The 16321-nt window shown below is 39.3% G+C and overlaps 1 protein-coding gene across 2 annotated transcripts in view; it reads right to left on the bottom strand.

The window, feature by feature from the left end:
- CDH11 (cadherin 11) overlaps positions 1–16321 on the bottom strand; it is a 104720-nt gene that overhangs the window by 36869 nt on the left and 51530 nt on the right. For both annotated transcript variants that reach the window (XM_073307968.2, XM_073307969.2), the window contains exon 2: positions 15312–15442. The gene's annotated coding sequence lies outside the window, so the exon portion shown is untranslated. The remainder of the gene's footprint in view (positions 1–15311; positions 15443–16321) is intronic.

Raw genomic sequence — 16321 nt, 5'->3', positions numbered from 1 at the left:
CGCTCCAACTGAAGCAGTGGCAAAACACCCATTTACTTCAATGGTTGCAGAATTAGACCATAAATGATTATTGTCTTAATTCCAATATTGGGAGTCCAATGTTGCAAAGATTTATGCACTGTGAATAGTCTCATTGTCTTCAGTGAGACTACTCACTGTGTTCTGTATTTGTACCACACCTAGCTCAATAGGTTCCTGTTTCTTGAGTAGAGATCCTAAGTGCTTATGGTAATACAAATAAATAATAATATACATAAGTCTTTGCAGTTTCATAGAATATTATTCTGTATAGATTTATGCAAGGAAACTTCACGCTCTGTGTTTTTAAATTATGTTTTACAGCACTGTATTGAATTACTGAGATGTTTAAACCTAATAATCCTGAGGTTTTCCTAAAAATTACTTTTGAAATGCAGCCATTTTTCCCTTTGGCAGTTTTGAGATTCAGTATCAGGAAACCATAGACTAAAATGTATACCAGTGGCTCTTTGGAAATAAAAATCATTCAGTAGGAAGGAGGAGAAAAAGTAAGCATCCTGACTAACAGGATGTGATATTTCTTTTCAGTATCTACCTCTGAAATCAGCACAGAAGGAAATTATTTTCCTCTGAATTTAGTTTAATTTGTAGTCATTCAAGGAGAGTGAAATTGCAAAGCACTGTACCCAATACAAGCAGTGAAAGAGACAAGACAACTTAGTACATTACGAAGTGAATGACATAGCAATAGGCCTGAGAGACTGATATTAAAAGGCTTGGGAAATGAAAAATGGTTGTAAACAGAGTTTTACATTTACTTGCTGCCCTAGGGAGATCTGCTTAAGATAAATGTGACACAGACTGTCTGTTTTTAAGCATAAACTCTGCAGGAAAACAACTAGCATAAGAAAGGTAGTCTTATTAAAGAACTCAGTGACTGATAGAGTCATTTGGAATAATGACTACACTCTTGGAAGAGTTTATTTTAAATAATAATTGTGTACTTGTGCATCTCAGAGTAAAGTGGAAGTCTCATCATTTACTATGTGCTCAAAATCCAATATAACCATAGCCTAGGTTCACTCTAGTTTCAGTATGGTTTGCTATTATATAAGTAAGTGATAATAGATGATGCCCAGTGGGGAACATAACCAACAACTAAAGTCAAGTTACTTCCAATTATATGTTGTGCTCATGTTTTAAGTCTGAGTATTTCTTTACTAAGTGCTTATACCAACTAAAGGCAAAATTACCCCCCAATTTTTCTTGCTAGCTAATTTGATTTATGCCAAATAAAACATTGAGAAGAAAGTCAGAATCGAAGGCTAGATGAAGGATAATTCCAAATGTCTTCAAAAGCTAAATATTACATGCAGACCCATCAAAACACACACATTATATGATTCTATAGAAGTTTTCTATGATTCTACAGAAGTAATGGGCTTAAATTGCAGCAAGGGAGGTTTAGGTTGGACCTTAGAAAAAACTTCCTAACGGTCAGGGTAGTTTAGCACTGGAACAAATTACCTAGGGAGGTTGTGGAAGCTCTGCTATTGGAGGTGTTTACAAACAGGTTACACAAACACCAGTTGGATGGTCTAGACAGTCCTTCCTCAGTGCAGGGCACTGGACTGGGTGACCTGTCAAGGTCCCTTCCAGTCCTATATTTCTATGATTCTGTATGCACTTTGGGCAAACTCCTTTCCTTATTTCAACCTAATGAAATTAATAGTTTTGAGGTACCTCCACTAGTCCATGAAGTGCTAATTTAAACTGAGCCAGCAGGTGTGCTGTTTGTAGCACTACTCTGTCTGAGAGATTCTGCCATTAGAGGGCAATTTTAACATTACTGTGGGGAGTCCATTCAGACTATAGCAGGTAGAGAATAGCTAGGGATGTGCTGAATGAGTGCATAGCCTGCCATTCCCCAATTAGTGCCACCCACTGTGGGTCAGCTATAAGACCCTTGGTAGAGTAGAAGCCATGGGCAGCTTGCCACCCCACCACAATCCCTCCAGGAATCTTTCTGCTGACAGGGCTCTTGGATTACTATGGTGGAAGCATAACTCAGTGGTGAATCTAATACAATACAAATGCCTTCTCATCAAAGACCAAGAGATAGCACAAACTCAGTATTTTACTTGCATTTACTGTTGTTTACCCTTTCGTCTTGTCTACATGAGGGAAATTGTCCAGAATAGCCATTCTAGCATAATTTGGGGAGAATAATGCCACTGTGTGAACACTCTATTCCAGAAAAAGTGACTTTATTCAGAATAAATATGCCACTTTCTGAGATTTCAGTGAATTATTAGGAGTCCTTGTGATTCTCAAAGATGTTTGCAGGAAGGACAAAGGTGAGAGCTAAAATTCTAATGAAAGGACCTGCATCTTTTCTCAACTTTCACTGAAAGAGTACTGGGACCCAAACTTTGATTTCAAATTATGAATAGTGATTTTATATAATATGTTCTAAAGAAATATAATGTCAGAACAGAGGAGTATGTGAAGAGTCATTTCAGAAGTGCATGAAATGGAATAAGCATGGATTTAGGAATTCCTGAGTTGTAATGGTGGCTTTGACATTGACTTGCTGGATGGCCTTTTTCAAATCACTTAGTTTCTTTATGTCTCAGTTTATCTTCTTTTAGTAGCTGGACAACTGTTTTAATTTACCTCACAAGGGTACCTGTGAAATTTGTTTCTCCTCAGCTGAGGAGAAAAAGTACTACAGAATTGCCAAATATAAGGTCCTGCTTATAAGTTAGTGAAGACCATAAATTAGGTTTGTTCAAAAAGGTGTCTCAGGCCTTAAAGAGTATACAATGTACAATATAGATGGTCAACTCTACCCACTGGGATACAGAGGAAAACTGAAAAGTCTGTGTAAAAGAAGGAGCTTTGGGAGGGAGGATTTGGATACATTTAGAAGTACATAATCACATGGCAGACATGATGTAAAAGCTTAAACATATGAAAGATTCCCCAGACAGCTTTCAGGAGGTCAATGCAAGTAGTTAGGGTTTATTTTGATTTTTACTTAATTTGTCAACTGGAGTGTAAGTTTCTGTACTAAAAGACATAAGGACTGTCCTTAGAACTTTCTGAACATGTGCGAATCAATAGTTAATTTTTCACAGAGATAAGACTGGCTGTAGATGGGAGTAGTTTGGGGACTTGCAGAATAGCACCCATACAGTCAAATATTGTGCTAACTCAATGACAATATCCAAGATGAAGGAAGCCACCAATTGTTGTAGTACCCAATGGCAAGTTAAAGTAGAATGGCTTGCAACTTCAACAGGAAACAGCTACATTCCACCAAACCATTTTGACTCAAGACTGTCACTCTGGCAACGTTTCGATGTGTACTGATATAGTTCTTTTAACCTGGCTTGTTCAATGTAGTCTCCACTATCACTCTTCACTTCCTCAATCCTTAAAGATCTACATTTTAGCAACATTTGCTCTGGCTGAGAAATCCTGATATGGCTCCCTTCAGAAAGTGCCTATCCTGCTCTGACACTGACCAGAAGGACTCAACCCACTGCCTTTTCAGTGTTCCCAGCCCTTTGGATCATAGGCAGGCAGAAATGAAATGTGCGTCCCACTCTTGTATCCTGGAGTGCTGCCAAAATATTCAGTTAGGTGATAGACATGTCAATATCACAAAACAGACTGACCACCCAACCACTTGGGCCCATCAACCTGTAAATAAAATTAATACTTTTCATATGAATCACACACTTCCAAAAAAGGAAAAATAATTAGGTATGTTTTTTCACTGATTCTAGTCTGAGCTAATCCTATTTAATATATAATATAGTATTTTCCAACTGTACAAAGGGGACACTATCATCCAACTATCACAAAGGGGACACAATTACAGATGATTAAATCTCTCTTCTCTGATGGAAATCTAGTCCAGACCAGACCTATTTGGGTTTTTGGTTGGCTACGGTCAGGACAATGCAAGTATTCTAGAAATTCACTGTGACTATATGAGTAACATTTAAATATCTCAAGCTCAAATTCCTCTTGTATAAAAGTTTACCAAGGTGACATCTCACACCAGAGGGGCAAGATCAGAAACTATGCTGAAGAATTTGCAACAAAAGTCCATCCAATATTACTAGTTCTTTAAAGAGACCATCATTATTTAGAGTAATTCCTGAAGCTCTAAGTCAACTAAAGTTTGACACCTTAAGGAGGTAATATTTTTGGACAAAATATTTTAGCTTTGGTCCGATCTCACTGAATTCAAGGATAAATCTCCTATGGTGCAGAATCATCCCTGTATCATTGTGTTGTCAACCCGGGCCAGAATCTCATTTCACCAAAGCCCCTTTACACTGCCAGGGTTGGGTAAAAGCAAATAAGACTACCTTATAAGTGGAATACTTTTGGTTCTGAAATGACAGTAGGTAGATTGTCTTCCAGAATATGTCAGCCTACTGTCATCAAAAGAAGGATGCTTGTGATGAAGAAACACAAAACCAATCTAACAGCTGAATGGTACATCACAGCACTTTATGTCATTCCAGGTTTGAGACCAGACCAGCTAGAGGTTGTGTTATGCTTGTCCTATAACCCTGGGTACCTTGAAAATATTCTGCTGCTGTAGCTTCCAGACAGGATACAAGCATGCACTCAGTGTCTGTGTGATAAACAAATATGGTTCAATGCTCTGACTCCAGCAGCCTGCTTGTTACACCACAACCACATTCTGGTCTCCACCAGCCTCGGTTACGGCTAGCCACGTGACCCCAACACACTCCAGTACTGAATTTCCTCAAAACAGTTTGCCCTAAATTGTCCAGCCCTCTCCTGGACCACTCAGAGAAATAATAAGGTCCGTTTGTGCCTTTAAAGTGCCAACACCCAACAGCTTGCCACATTAACTGGAGTCAACAATTACTTCAATTCAAACACAGGACTGGCTTGGTTTAGATTAAACATAAAACATGTTTATTAACAACAGCTTAAGTGATGCCAACTCTAAGAGTAGAGATGGTTACAAGGAAATAAAAGTGAAAACACAGATCTAAAAGTCTAAAACTTAATCTGGCAAGGTACAGTCTTTGGTTAAGATGGCTTCTCTCACCAATTATTCTTTGTCCAATATGGCTGACTGTGTCTCAGTCAGGACCTTCCATGGAAGTATGAGGAGCATGTTTCCCTTTTCATCATCGTAAAAGATAAAGAGGAGTCTCTCTCTGTTCCATATATTCCCAAAGAATTCCCAAGGAATCCTCGAAGTTAGGAAGGACTCCTGGGGATTCACTCGCCTGTCTCTCTCTGGCATGCAGAAGCCAAGTTACTTCTCTGTCTCTTGAGTTCAGGCTCAAGACAACCACCACTGGTTTGTTTGAAAACGTTGTTTATGGCTAATATGTAAATTGAGGTAAACCCAAATCCCTTTATCTAGGACAGACCTGTTTATCACCTTTACCTTGGATAGGCTGTCTTCTTAAATGTGTTCTAGGAGCATCATACGGAGGGAATTTATATCTTTACAAATAAGGATTAACACATGCATTTTATAATGATATTAATGATTAATGTACTATTTGTTTTCAAATGATATCTTCAAGGCATATTTTGCACAAATATCATTGCAGTAGTACGTGGGGTGCGAACACAGAGGTGCTTAAGATCACAACCTCCTTCTACCAACCCTACAGACACTTCTTTGTGCAATCATTGTGCTGCTGGGAATCAAATTACTACAGAAGGGATATAGTGTAGGCCAGTGGTAGGCAACCTGCAGCCCGTCAGGGTAATCCACTGGCGGACCACGAGACAGTCTTTACATTGACCGTCCACAGGCACGGCCACCCGCAGCTTCCAGTGGCCATGGTTCCCCATTCCCGGCCAATGGGAGCTGCGGGCGGCCGTGCCTGTGAATGGTCATCAGAACAAATGACATTGCTGTAGACTGTCCACAATGGCATGTACTTTAGAGAAAGCAGATTCTGTATTTGAACGCAATAAGTGAATGTGAAGAATGCAAATAAAGCGAACAGGTATGATATCTTATATTTATTGCTTTTGATGTTTTCTCATTAACCCAGATTCTGAAACCCACTGTCTTCAATGGCACTCCTCCTGGAGTACAATTCTACTCCTCATGAGTAAGTTTATCAGAGTCTGTCTCCTCAGTGACTTTATTTCCCCCCAAAGCAATACATTGAAATATTTTAATGAAGTAATTGTTAGTAAAATGACCCACACTGCAGGTTCATGACAATGGTACATGCTAATTCTGCGGTAGAGAATCTTTCTTAGGGCCCAGTTCTGCAGCCCCTCAACATTTAAATGAAAGTTTAACCTGAGTAAGAACTGGGCCACCAAAGAGCCACATATGAAGATATCCTAACAGCAGTGGGCATTTTCTACATTTTTTAATACAGTGTTAAAAGAAATTATTAATTGTTCTATTCACTACAGATAAGTTTTTCTATTAAAATATTTTTGTATTTCTTCTACATTTATTAAACAGGAACCCATCTTTTAAATAAATATAACTTGCTATAGGGATATAATTGAATAAGGGAGGGACTCAGCAGCTAAAGTAAAGTCCATTGCAGGCCCCTTGAATACTGTATTGTTTTGTTTATGCTGCAGGAATGCAGCAGAGCAGCACTAACTGCTGGGCTATTGGCTGTGCAGTGACAGAGCCTAACAAAGACTCGGTTATGCTATCCTTGGAATAATTTGTGCATTGTGATTCACCAAAAAAAAGGCAGTTTCCTGGAATAGTGTTTTTCTCTCCTGTGTTTTTAGGTAGTGGAGAAGGGAGCAATAGTCCCTGTGAAAATTTAAATAAAACAAGAAAGTACCAAGATTTGCAGTTAGCATCTAACCCCTGAACGCGGAACTCAACAAAAGAACAGTGTGCCCCAAATTAGATTATTTGCACAATATTAACAAACTGACAAATATAGAGTCCGTCCCCCCCGCTCCAAGTTAATTCAGTTCTAGTATCTTAGGTGACACCTGTAACTACAGTAGGCAGAACTCAGAGAGAAGAGTAACTTTTTTTATTAGCTGGCAGTATATCTATGTTTGGTTCACTATAACCCAAAACAACTTGAACCATTAATAGATCATAATTGATCATAATTATAGTAAAGGTATATATATAGCTCTACTGCACTGGTCAATGAGTGAGGGGATGGAGTCATGACTGTGCCTATTCCCTTCCTACTTGCTCTGGGTGTTCGGGGGGAGGGTCATCCAATTAACAGTTTAGCTCTTCTTGGTTAATATATTCTCTTCTGACATATATTATGTTTATTCTTGTGTTTTCAAAGTTTAATGAAATATGTATTTTCTATTAGGATAAAAGCTACATACTTTTGTAGAAGTTCCAAAATACTACTTTTATGGACCTTTCAGGTATCTCAGACATACAGCTTTTTCTTGCAAAGGACTAGACGGACAGGCTTTGCCTAAAACCTTGGAACAAACCTTCATTTATGAGCTAAGGGAATCATTTTTATCCCACTACACGAATTCAGTGGGCTGCCACAGGCCAGTCATCATCTGTTATTGTTACCCTGCAACTCTTGTGCTATTAATTTTTCTTTTTAATGAACTGTCCAGTCTAGTTTAGCTATGGGAACGATGATGGAGCTGCAGTATAAATGGTTTGTGTCATGCCTTTGTCAAAAACCTTTTCCCTACAGCACTAGAATATAATTGAAAAGCCATTTCAAAATAAAATAGCTGAATGGTTGCAAATGCAGGTTGTCAAGAATCAAGTGGGAAAATCCTATTTCAGAAATGCATTCTATTATATTTTACCAATCCCTGATCTGTGTGATTTACAAATTAGTAAAACTGAAAAAATCACTAGGTTTGTAAGGGCTGTTAGTGTGTATTTCTGAAAGATTTTTGAATATATTTTAAAGAAGTTGTTCTTTAACTATGACTAACAAGGCAGTAATTGGTCTTGGTAAATGTCTCAAGTGAATTAAATGTACATGCTGTACAGTAGTACATATCTACTGTAGTGTTCTTTCTAATATGCAGCAAAGCTCCATGCTTGAGGCAGCAAATTAGTTTCTAGGAGCAATTCAAGGTATAGTTTATTATCTATGAAGCCCTAAATTGCTGAGGACATGGCAAACTCTGAGAAATCATCCCTCTCTATGCCCTATCACAACAGTTATGATTGGATGGGACATATTTCTGCTGAGAGTCCCTAGGACTGAGCTTTTGGGGACTAAGGGCAATCTTGGTGACAAGTAGGGGCTGCTCTATGATTTAGAAATCACTTCCAGCAGTCTCTTAGATCACGACTTCCTCCCTTTAGGACATGGTGCAAGATACATAGCTTTCATTTCATTTTTCTTTGATCATATTTTTCTAGTTCATGGATGGCTTGGAGCAGTATTTCTTTATTATCTAGTCTTGGGTAATATTAAGAGTATCAGTATATCATGCATGTGTTTCACTATATGACATCATTTATTTTTTTGAAACTATCCGTTGCGGAAATCTGAAAGGGACCATTATGGAGACATTAGTTTGCCAATAGTTAAGGCTGAAGCTAGCTTTTTCCAGTAAGCTATGTAATGAAATAAGTAGGCTTGATTGAAAATTTTCCATAGAAACATTTTTGACAGAAAATTTGACTTCTGTTTAAACAAGGGGTTTTGGTTCTTTTTTTAAATAAAAAGTGTTTGCTTTCCATACACATTTTGATTTTTTTTGTCAAAAAATAAAACAAATGCCCCCAAAAGAGTTTTCATTTTTCTTTTTGTCTGAAAAACAAATATTTTGACTTGGATATGCTGCTGTGCAGCCTGATGGGCAGTGTAGTTTAGCAGCCCCATATCCCCATTCTCCCTGAGGGGTCAGGCTCCTTACCTGGACTTCATCTCCTGTGACGTACTGTGGATTCCCTCTTTGACTCAGCCACTGCAACGCATCATGGTAGTCCTATGCTTGCAGTGCATAATTGGAGCTGATGTCCAGTCAGGAATCCCAGCCCAGAAGAGAATGGGAACATGACACATGCAAAACTATAACTCACAGAAGACACTGTGGCTTCTCAGGTATCTGTAGAGATCAGTTTTGAAATTACTTGAAACAAAATATTTAGTTTCTGGTCAACCTGGCCTGAAAATTAAATATTTTGATTTAATTTTTTCAACAGAAAATCTAAAAACGTGTGTGTGTGTGTGGGGTGGGGGGGAAGAATCAACATTTCACTATGGAAAATATCAATTTAACAGAAATAACATTCACAGAAAAATCTCACCCAGCTCTAATAGGAGTTAACATGATTGTGAGAAACAGTGTAATGTGAACATATTTTCTTCTCACCATGTTTTTTGTGGTTTGGCTACACATAGAAAAAATATGCTACTCATATTTTCTTTCGTAATGCTTTGAACAAGATGAATAAATTGTTCCTCATCCCTTTTAGCTGTATTTCCAAAGATGTTACCTTAGCCCAAGCAACGCCTGGTGTCAGTGTTTGCACATTTAGACCCCAACTTGTCAAACTGTGCATACACACCAGAATTGGCATAAACTAATTTATACTTTTGAAACTCTGGCCAATAGGCCTTGCTCCAGCAAGGTTTTTACATATGTGTTGAACTACCGGGGGGGGGGGGGGCATGATTCAGCATTCATATCGCACTCGCAGTCAGTACTGAGCCCAGCGGATGAAATTTGGTGATGAATGCTGATCACATGCCACCTGAGGCATGTTTTGCATACGCTAAGAAGCATGAGAGCAGTTCCAGTGAAGTCAACTCGATTATTTGCATGACTAAAGTTACTAATCTCCTTCAGTGTTTTCTTGGATCATACCTTAATATACAACTGAAGTCACCTAATTCTGCCTAAATGACAAGTGTTTGTGTATGTAATTGAGATTTTTCTTTATATACTGAATATAGAAGACTACATCTGGAAGGTGTGTGTCCAAATATGTGCTGGACACATATTAATGGATATATCTTTGCCTTTGTGTTACAGGGTTCTGTAGACTCTTACTTAAATGATCCAAACATGGCAGCCCAGAATATTGAATTAGACTCCCTTAACGTGACTGTGGAAAGGCTGTTTTAACTGACTGATGAGAATTCACAAACAAAGGTTTATGAAAACTATGTAAATGACTGTTACATTAAAAAACAGAAGTGTAAACATGGGCTGTTCTTGTGTGTAATGTGAAGCAGATTGTGGGAGGCACAGTGCATTATGTATGGATATATTAGGCCACATTCAAATTTGCTAAGACTTATGAGCAGGAGAACATTTTAAATATCTGAAATCTGGCCTTTTTTCCCTGTGGTATTTCTACAAAAAAAAGATGTGAAACTATTTCCTGCCAATATCATATATTTGGGACCCTCTGTTTTTTTCCTGTCACAGTCTATGGTTTACAATACATATGAGTACTAAAAGGTGTATATGTGACCTGCCTGCTTTATATTATAACAGTGAATTCATAAATATAGTGGGGGTACTGAATTTTTTTCTATCAGTTTGAGAGATACTATTGGTTTTACCAATATTCTCCATTTGGGGCATGAAAGAATCCCAGTGAATTTAGTGAGCACACGTTAGGGCCTTTAATTTCAGGAAATGATTCTCAAACTAATTTAATCTTCCCTTCAAAAGGAAAGGAACATTTCAAGTGTGTCCACTGCCCTCTCCCCTTGAAATGTGAGTGCATAATTCCAATTAATGACATGCAAAAATGAACGGGAAAATCTATAGCCAATAGACCAAACCCTAGCGACACCAATGGCAACTAGTCAGGACTCTGGAAGATGCATCTAAATTACACACAGATCTACATAACCACAAGATACGTGCATAGCTATAACGAAGGTGGCACAGAAGAGCCTCCAGTTTCTCAATACATGCAGAGGAGTCCACTATACTGGAAAAATACTCCAGTATCACGTATGATGGCTTTAGGGCAGCTTTCTGATGGAAAACTGACAAAAAGCTGCCCTAAGAAATCAGAGAATTTTGTACAAGATATAGACATATAGTAGAATCCCATTTATCCGACCCTCCATTATCTGACTCTGTGTATTAACTGAACAACCAGTGTACATAGGTCCAAAAGCAGGTGATCTCTCCTGTGGCCACTAGACAGCACTGCAACCTCACACTTTCCCATTCTCCGGACTATCTGAATTTTTGATTATCCAATCTGTCCCCGGTCCCAATTAGATTGGATAAGTGGGATTCCATAGTATATAAAATGATGGCATAAACATAATGAGACCCCCTACCTCACAATGGAATTGTGAAGATTAATTAGTTAATTTTTGTGTAACCCCTTTGGGGTTTAGAGAGCATGGCCCCTTTAAATCTTTTTCCTAAGGAGTGGGGGAGCAGTGAGAGAAAGGAGGGAAACTCCAGGGGGGTGGCTCTGGAGCTCCGGAGAGAGAAGGGCTGCAGCAAGCAGGCCCTTGCAAAATGAAGCAGCAGAGAACCTGCCTGAAGCTTGGGAAGGACGGGGTGGCCGATTGGGGCACCCCAGGACAGGCGCCAGGAGGAGCACTGTGCCAGGGAGGAATAGCCAGAGAAGGACAGGCCAAAGCTAGACCCAGTGTTGGTATCACTGCGGCCCAGAGCTGCATGGGACTGTGAGTACTGGGGCTTGTAACTCTGCATTGGGAATAAGGAGGGAGGCTGCTAGCTAGTTAAGGATGGAGGTGGTTGCTCTGTGTGGCTTTGCAGAGAGCAGCAGAAGAGGGCACTAGAAGGGTTTGTTGGGGAAAGTTTACTGGCGCCAAAGATGACCAGGAGCACCCAAGACTCAGCACTGGACTGGAACTTTGCTCAGGACTCCTGAGCTCTGTGTGCAGACACATTGCTCGGTGTCTGCCCTTTCAGACTGTGCTACCACTGGGCCTGTGGGGCCTTGGTTTGGCTGCAACCCTGTTTTACTGCTCCCCCTATATTTCCCCTTGTTTTATCCTCCCATCCCTCTGTAAATAAATATTTCCCTTTCTTATATCCATTGTACTTTTCCAGTGGGTTTGTGGGTTCACTCTGGGAGGGTTGGAACAGGTGCCCCTAGGGTAGAAAGAATTTTTCCTCCTGCATTCCTGCGAGTGCCTTCTCTTGGCCAGAGCTGCCTGTAGAGCAAACTCCATCTTGGCCATGTGGGCGCTAAATTTGTATGGTGTTTGGGGTATGCTACTCCCTGGGCAGCTCTTACCACTGCCTGGCTCCAGCTTCTGGTCTGCCCAGGGGGAAGAGGAGGAGCAGGGGACAGGGCTACGGAGGGGGCAGGCTTCTACATGTGTCCCGATTTTGCATTTTTAGAAGGTGGTCACCCTAAATGGTTTGCAGAGCAAAAGAGGAAAGACAGTCCTCAGACAGTGTGGGCCAGGTCTGTGTTATGTGAATACACTGATTATAACTCCAGTTTGCTGCTTTGTTTCAATAATCATAACTGTACATGCATATTTTACCTTGGTTACTGTTGATGATTTAGATACTGAAACAGGAAATCTGCATTTCTGAATAGACGCAACAGGAGCAAAATTATTTAAGAAAAAAATCCTCCAAAATGAAACAGAGAATTTAAGAACCATCAGGACACACAGGTTTACATGACAATCAACAAAAGCTGTATGTGTTCATTCTCTTTACATCTCCCTTTACCGAGAGACAATTCAAATGCCTTACAGTGGACATCCTAAAATCACTATGCAGGAAGTTTTTCAGAAATGATTACATCTCTAACTTCCCCTAACTCTGAAATGGAAAAGCACCTAGAGAAACCAATGGGGCTGCTTTCAGTGTAAGATGCTGCTTAACCTGAGTTAATTTAGATTTGAGCCCCACATTAGTAGTTCTATGTTTCTTCTTTACTTTTCCCAAGCACATGTGGTGGTCGTTTTGTCCCCATCCAAGAATGTCATTAAAATAAAATCTGCTTGTGAGTGTAGCACTGAGCCAAGAATGAAAAGAGCAGGAGTAGGCCTGGACTAGTCTAAGAAGCCAGAAATGAGAGGGGGTGCCACGTTGAAAAGAAAGCAGATTAGGCTTTATTCAGAATCTTAGTAATGTGAACACTAAAGTTCAGTAACTGGCATAGATGTGCAAAGAGAGCCCAAGCTCCCTTCCCATTAAATCAGTTGCCTAACTCCCACTGACGAGAAGGGGAGCAGATTCAGGGCCGTAATTAAGACAAGGTGGGGTTTTTTGTTTATTCAGTGGTGTTTTTGCATGCATGCAAATCATGCAGCTCTTACTCAGGCTAAACTGTAACTTCACTGGGAGTTTTGCCTGACCAAGAACTGGGTCTGGATGGCAACATTTGGCAATTGAGTTTTAATGAACAACAAAATAAGAAGCACTGTTAGACACAAATATATAGAACAGCTTCTTCCTAGTTTGAAGGTTGTCATAAATATAAAGGGAAGGGTAACCACCTTTCTGTATACAGTGCTATAAAATCCCTCCTGGCCAGAGGCAAAGTCCTTTTACCTGTAAAGAGTTAAGAAGCTCAGGTAACCTGGCTGGCACCTGACCCAAAATGACCAATGAGGGGACAAGATACTTTCAAATCTGGAGGGGGGTTGGGGGGGAAGGCTTTTGTCTGTCTGTGTGATACCTTTGCCAGGAACAGATCAAGGATGCAAGCCCTCCAACTCCTGTAAAGTTAGTAAGTAATCTAGCTAGAAAATGCATTAGGTTTTCTTTGTTTTGGCTTGTGAAATTCGCTGTGCTGTAGGAAATATGTATTCCTGTTTTGGGGTCTTTTTGCAACTTAAGGTTTTGCCTAGAGGGATTGTCTATGTTTTGAATCTGACTGCCTGTAAGATTATCTTCCATTCTGATCTTACAGAGTTGTTCTCTTATCTTTTTTTGTTCTTCTAATAAAGTTGTTTTTAAGAATCTGATTGGGTTTTTTGGGTCTTAAAAATCCAAGGCTGGTTTGTGCTCATCTTGTTTATTCTCAAGCCTCCCCAGGAACTGGGGTCTAAGGGCTTGGGGGGATATTTTGGGGGAAGATGTCTCCAAGTGATCTCTTCCCTGATTCTTTGTTAAATCACTTGGTGGTGGCAGCATACTAGGTTTTAACCTAAGCTGGTGGAAATAAGCTTAGGGGCTTTCATGCGGGTCCCCACATCTGTACTCTAGAGTTCAGAGTGGGGAAGGAACCCTGACAAAGGTGTAGAGGCCTATAGATTTCCTCAAGGAAATTCAGTGTAGTGGGGTCAGTTTAACGGTTGAAACCATTCTATTACAACTTGATACTAATTGCTGCAGTCTACCTTAACGACTCAGTGAATGTTGGACATGCACATCCATGTAGCTGTTCATAGGGATGTTGTAGTATTTTGCCCATTTGGCTGCCAGAAATGAGATCATCATCATTCAAGGACATTTCCACAGAAATGAAGCATCTGTCAAGCAGGACTTTAGTGTACTGAATATAAAAAGATGTAAATGAATCAGATAGCTACAGAGCTTTAATGTCACAGTCTTGTAGACTCTTTAAAAAACATCACAATTCAAAAGGGATTTCACATCTGATACTGCTATAAATGACGCTACTATCTATATTATTTATTACAGATTTTATCGTTGATTTAAAAAAATATATGGATACTTCTGTCTAAGAATTCTCACCTCTGAGGAATCTCTTGTTTCATTGGTAGATCAGAAAAGCACAGAATGTCAGAGGTTAAAGGCTGATAATAGAATTATGGAGGAAGAATAATAGAACCATTTTTCCACCCTGTCTCCACATTTTCAGCAGCATTTTTCAGCTAAGCCTCACAGTGAACAACAAAACCTTTTGCAGCACAAGTATGAATGGCTGTTTCAAGATTAGTGACATTACATGAAATGGTACAGGTGAAAAATAAATACAAAAGCTGCTCATCCATGCAGCCTTAGAAAAACAGCAACACAGAGCCCATTTTTGGATTAATGTAATATGGTTACTCTCATTGTTTTGGAAAATTTCTGACTATAGCTTACCATCCCCTCAACCCTTTCAGTGCTAAATTCCTTTTTGTGCGTCCTTAAGAAGAGTTATGATGTTATAAATGTAAATGAGCATGATATGAATAGTGCAGCTTTTCAAACAGTGCATTACAAGATAGTCACAGCAAGATGCTCAATGTCCTAAGGCACCAGCTCTCCGAGTGGCACTGAAGACCGGTGTACCCACACTATGAAAACTCTGAGAAAATCTGGCAACAAATTGGCTTAAACAAGAGGTTACTAATTGTTGACATGCCACAGTGTATATATGGAGCGACAAAAAGAGAGCAACATATACCTAAATTGTCAATTATAAGTCATGAAGTCAGATATCTTACCTTCACCCACTGGAAACTTGCTGCCAATTTATGTAACATATTCCGCCCATTTGAATGGCCACTTAATGAGTCTGTGTTGACAACGAAGATTTAAATTTTGTGCTGCCACTTATCCGATATCTCAGCTCTTGCTGCAAAGAATGAAAAGTTCATTTGAAATCAAAAGTAACTTTACAGTCACAATAAAAAGGGAAAAACAAACAAGCAAACAAAAAACACTAACTTTTAAGTTACCCCAACAGCCCAATGGGATTTTGGAGACAGAAGAATATCTATAGGCCGGGGATAGAATTTACAAGTAACTTTTACCCATATAGACCTATTATTGGAAGAATGTTCCCATAATTAAAGTGCTGGAGGCCATGCCAATATCCTTTCACATCTTTCTCTCTACCTCCTAGACAAATAGAATCTCATGAAAGAAAATATGCTCTGGGAACATTCTCCAGAGCAAGAGACACTTGTAAGGGAAAAACAACAACCCAGCTATAGTCACATGTCAGGTATCATCAGCCAACAAGACGTGCTTCCAGCATTTCTAAGTGCTGTAAGACATATTACAAATCAGATAGTTTAGTATCATGACAGAATAAGGAAAAGAGGAAACTGCCTCTAGAGTAGTGGAACTATATGCCCATGATAAGAGTTACAGTTGTATTGGGAATTTGAAAATTGGCAGGGGGTTGCTCTTCTGTTGGGCAGGTTTACAGAGCACATCTTTCCTTGGGTTTGTGGTCATGGGAGGTTCCTTCATACAACAAGAAAATTAACTTTATTTTCATGGCTATAAACCACATTATTTTATAATGTGAACACTGCAAAACGTGTATTTTGTTACTACTAAATTTCCAAGTCTACATGTTGTCTTCTTGATGCAGCTATATACTTAGGGTTGGCAGAATTCAACATTTTAAAATACATCTGACAGATAATTTTGATGTTTATTTTTAAGCATTTTTTCTATTTTTATTTATTTAAATTTTCACAGTTGCAGGAAATTATGGGAGGGT

The sequence above is a fragment of the Lepidochelys kempii genome, chromosome 12, assembly GCF_965140285.1.
Source record: "Lepidochelys kempii isolate rLepKem1 chromosome 12, rLepKem1.hap1, whole genome shotgun sequence".
NCBI lineage: Eukaryota > Metazoa > Chordata > Testudines > Cheloniidae > Lepidochelys > Lepidochelys kempii.
The sequence above is the reverse complement of the archived record's forward strand: the minus strand, read 5'-3'. Positions and strand labels throughout refer to the sequence as shown.